Source organism: Chanos chanos, chromosome 16, assembly GCF_902362185.1.
Source record: "Chanos chanos chromosome 16, fChaCha1.1, whole genome shotgun sequence".
In the NCBI taxonomy this organism is placed as follows: Eukaryota; Metazoa; Chordata; class Actinopteri; order Gonorynchiformes; family Chanidae; genus Chanos; species Chanos chanos.
Window position 1 is genome coordinate 16947537 of NC_044510.1, and position 5240 is coordinate 16952776.

A 5240-nucleotide genomic window follows, 5' to 3' on the forward strand; every position below is an offset into this window, starting at 1 on the left:
ACAAGGCAGGAGTGTTCTCTCTTGCCTCTGCTCTTTGCCCTTAGCCTAGAGCTGCTTGCTGTGTCAATTTGTCTTAATGATAAATTTTTGGGAATCTTGATTGGCCATTCAAAGCACAAACTGATGTTATATGCTGATGATATCCTAGTCTTTGTATCCGATCCGGAAAACTCGATCTCAACCCTCCTCTCTTCCATAGATCTGTCAAGATTAATTGGTCTAAGTGCAGGGCTCTTCCTCTACCTTCATCCTGCGCAAAATCCCTCTTTCAAGTAGGCAACTTTCAATGACCAACTAAAGGCATTAGATATCTGGATATTCTGTTCCCACCTTTAATGTCGGACTTGAACAAAGCCAACATTGAGCCTCTTCTTGATCTCTTTAACTCCGATATCACTAGATGGTCAGCTCTGTCTCTATCCCTATGGGGTAAGGCCAATGTTTTAAAAATGAACATGTTTCCGAAGTTTATTTATATCTTGCAAGCCCTCCCAATCAGGATCCCCCTTAAGTACTTCCACCAGTTCCACAGATTATGCAGCTTATTCTTATGGAATGGTAAGCACCCAAGAATACGCCTAAATAAACAACAGAGATCAGTTGTTGCTGGTGGGCTGGGAATTCCTAATCCTCTTCTTTACCTTTACACTTTCTGCCTACGACACCTAGCCCAGTGGTCTCTGCCTCCAAGAATGTATACTACCATTTTTTTCCCCGTTTTCATTATGATTTATTTATTTATTTATTTATTGTCTACCTTTTTGCTCTGTTTTACCTCTTTTTTGTATTTTCTTTTGTGTTTCCATATATAATTTTTCATTATATTATCATTTTCCCATTATCGCTTGCTCTGCACATTATACTTATAGGAGGGATGTTACACCTAAATATTATTCTATATAATCCCATCCACTATAGTTAATGATGCCTTTATCCCATTTTCACGCGTGGGTGTCTTGTTTATATTTCTGTATGTGTATTCATCTCATTGAAAAACAATAAAATATCAGTCATAAATAAACAGTAATTCTGGCTCATGGATCAGAGGGGTAAACACAGGACTGTGTGCATGTCTCAGTTACTTCCTCTCATTCGTTTTCCCATATATATCTTTTAAAGGCATCTCAATCAAAATGAACTTTACTCAGTGATTGGTTGGTTCCTCTTGAATCCCATTTTAATGCCTTATTAAATTTTTGAATTCCATAGGGATCCCAATTGAAGCAATGGACTTAGATTTGGGGGTGGCCTATGGGAGGCAAGGCAAGGCAAGGCAGGTTTATTTATGTAGCACATTTCATACACAAAGATAATTCATTATGCTTTCCATAAATAAAAGCAATAGTAATATACTATTCAAAATAAGAGTAACATTGAGTTGTATCATTTTCTCACATGATGTACACACAGTAAAGAAAAATATTAAATGAAGAAACGCTAAGAACAGTAAAACTATTATTAATGTAATCTCAAAGTTTGTCAAATAACAGTTACAAATGATTACACAACACCTATAAAACCAAATAACCCCAGCATTTATCAAAAAACCCTAACCCCAACAGCAATAACATTATGTTTTAAGAAAAATGTTACGTTAACAGTAATGAGAGAACCGTTAAGGATACTAAAAGTTTTAATTTCTTTCAAACATTCGCTCAACCAAAGTTACAAATGATTATACAATATTTATAAAAGATTATGACATCGTTTCAAGTTTCTTTTGTTTTGTTTTGTTTTTTTTTCTATAAGGAACTACATTCTAAAATAAATGACAAATTCAGTTTTTTATTTAAGGAGGAAACATAGCAGTTTACCCCTCACAGAGTCAATTTTGCTACTGTGGAAACGCTGTAGCACAGGTTGCATAGCACCACCAATCAGCGCACCTTTTACCAGTAATGAAAACACCCAAAGTAACTTCTACACATATATACATGTACCTAAAACCAACAAAAAAATGTGCATTATTTGGTGAAGTTCACCTCCAAAATTAAAGTAAATAAAAGGACAAAGGATTTCACTGCTGCAATTGCAGCACCTTCTGAAGCACTCCCAGTGCTGATACTGACAGTCATTTATCAGTGGTGGGCTCACTGACAGTCCAGATCCATTTGGTGTCCCTTACTGTTGTTGCACTCATAAGATATCCATTCTTAAACATGGCAGTTATTTGCAGTGTGACAAACTCAGCTGGAAGCAAAGCTCTGAGCACAGCTTCTACTCAGTGAGTAGCAGGCTGACTCTGTGTTCACTGCCCTTGAGGGGAAAGCTTGATGTGAGGTGGAAATATTGGATCAAGAGGAGCAGAACAGTGGTAATAATATCCTCTCTACCTTACCAACCCCATATGAGGAATAGACAAATAATGTGCAGGTAAGGACTACTATCTTCAAGAATCATCGGGGCCCTGATGAAGGAATGGGGACCTTTTGTTCTGCATCTGCATGGGCATTTGTTCATGCAGGAGTCACTCTAACTGACATCCTGCAGAACAAGATTCATCTGGAGGAGAAAATGATCTGTTGCTTGATCGGTTTTGTAGGTGATATTGGAGAGGTGACAGTAGTTGAAGCACCACTCGCTATAATAATGGGAGACCAGTCCTCACGGACAACTCAGTTAAAAGCAGTTAAGATGAACTGGTAGTAATAGCTCCTGAAAAGTTTGGTATAGCAAAGTCCGTGTTTGACCTGACAGTGCAAAGCAAATGCAATTATCAGGAGTATTATCAACTATTTCCCATGCCAGTACAAGAGAAAAGGCGGGATAGGCCACGTTCTCCTGGCAATCGGGTCTTGCCCTTCCACAGCTAACAGAAAATGGTCAATCACTGGCCTGGAGGTTGGGCGTCTGGGTCGAAGACGTAAAGGGGTTTGGGTCCTAAGGGATCATGAAGACAAGGCAGCTGAAAACTCTCATTCTGGAGTCATGATGCACTTCGTTGGACTGTCTGAGACTGATCCAGGATCAGACACTCAGAGCCCAATCCTGAATGCAACACCTGGATGGCATAAAGGTGATGGTGGTGGCAACAACAACAGTGTAAAGCAACAGCAAAATCTCATCTTTTATCAAGGTGTAATGGGGAGTGTTCAGTAAGGATCACAGCTGATCGTAATGATAGATTATGGGTGACACACAGCTTCTTCCCCTGCGCTTTACAGTCTCTCAGTCTCTTTCAAAAAAGGTCAAAATCACAATTGTCATGAGTTTAATTTAAGGGATTTGTTGCTGATAAAAATGGCAGGTTTACATAAAAACACTGTAGGTCATGTAAAGGTAAGGTCTGTGATGTTTATGAAGTGCAAAAAATAAATAAAATGAAATGACAAACATTTACAAATGAAGGTACTTAACTATCAGCCACATTACAGCACTGTACCTGACCAGAAATTCCCATGTGAGACCTGTGTCGAATTTTCTAACCAATCAGTGTCTTCCTCATACTCACATGGGATTAACAGTGTTGGTATTAAATCTCCAAACAGTGATCATGTGATCAAGTTGGGCCAGAGGAGACAAATTTCAATCCCTTAGCAAGAACAGAGCATCATAAGCCTTTCCTAAGAGGGAAGACTTGAACATATGAACATTACAAACACACACAGACACACACACACACAGACACACACACACACACACACACACACACACACAAAAGAGCAGTTACATACTGTGAATGCTGATACACCATACACTAGTGAATAAATCAGCTCTCAGTAATGTGTTAAGTGGATACTGCATAAAATATACTCCCAAATGTCACATGAAAGCAGGAATATCTGAACACATGTAAAAATGAACAGATCAGCAGTTTCTCAAGGCAGTTTCATTTCTTAGCCACAAGAACATGTCTATCCTATGGAGGAAGAGCTCAAAGAATGAACATATGAAATCACACCAAAGATGTGTGTCAGGTGGAAGGGGTTAAATTAAGCTGAATGAAGAGAGTGCTCTTTGCTGCATTTGCACATTATCTCTCTGTGGTTTAGTATGAGAATGTCTGTAATCATATCTGTTTGGGGGCTGTTTTAGACATACAGACAGTGAGTCCTCCTGAGTTACACTTTAAACTTATTGATAGCCCCGCCAGCCTCTAGGGGACCAATCACATCTGGGAGGAGGAGCCAAGCTCTGTATGTGAGATAGCAGTAGGGAGTCCCTCTATGCTCTCTCTCACTGTCTCCATGGCAGAGTCTCCACTGGGAGGCAGTGTGAACCACAGAGGGAGCTCTCAGTCCAGAGTGGGTTGAGGAGCTGGATGTTGAACAGTGGAGTGGGGAAGCTGATAAAAAGGAACTCTCCAGATGCCTCACTGCAGTCTCCATTAAACAAGTTGCTGTTTGTTGGTGTGGTCAGGAACATCTAGAAATTTTTGAGTCTCACACCTTCAGAATTTTTGTATTCACCATTGTCCATACCATGTCAGAACAAACTTGTGAGCAAAATGGGTCCACTTGTGTGGTTTACTCATCTTAACTGAAAAATATACTTGCTGTCAGAGTCACTGAACTTACAACCATTTTGAACCATTCAACCATTCATAACAAGCATCTAACAAACTGAAGTTCACAGACACACCCATGAACAGTCAAGAGAAGTGTAAGTGCTACGTATGACAACACTCTGTCACAGGTGCTGAATTGATCCCAGATCAGAGTATTTATTGCTCATAACCATATGTCACAAGCATGTTAGTGAAAAAACGTAATTAATAGTTAATTAGTTAATTAATAAAAACAAGGATTTCACAACTTGAACTAGCACTTGACAGCTCTGCTTATATGTAAGTGCATTTGAGATTTAAGGAGCATAGCAATTGTCAGGTACCTACACATTAGTCAGCATCAACATTTCAGACCTGCCAACCTTGAACAGAGTCTTGAAGTACCACCGAATCCCCAAAAAAAAATTCAAATCATGTACATGAGTGCAGCCAAAAACAGACATAAAACATAGTATATTTTGGATAGCCAACTCATTTATTAATGTCAGAAATCTAAATTCAAACTGAGTGTGTGGCTGAAAATAAAAACTGAACAGGTTTTCTCAGTTTGAAAATATAGTAATAACATTCTGTTGCAGCCTTTATTTTTTCAAACTGAGAAAAACCTGTTTTTATTTAATTGTTTGATTTATTTGTTCATTAAACCTTTTCCAGACAGACTTTATATTAAGCTACTGTAAGTGGTTCAGTTTTTATTTTCAGGTACATAGTCAGTTTGAATTTAGATATCAGT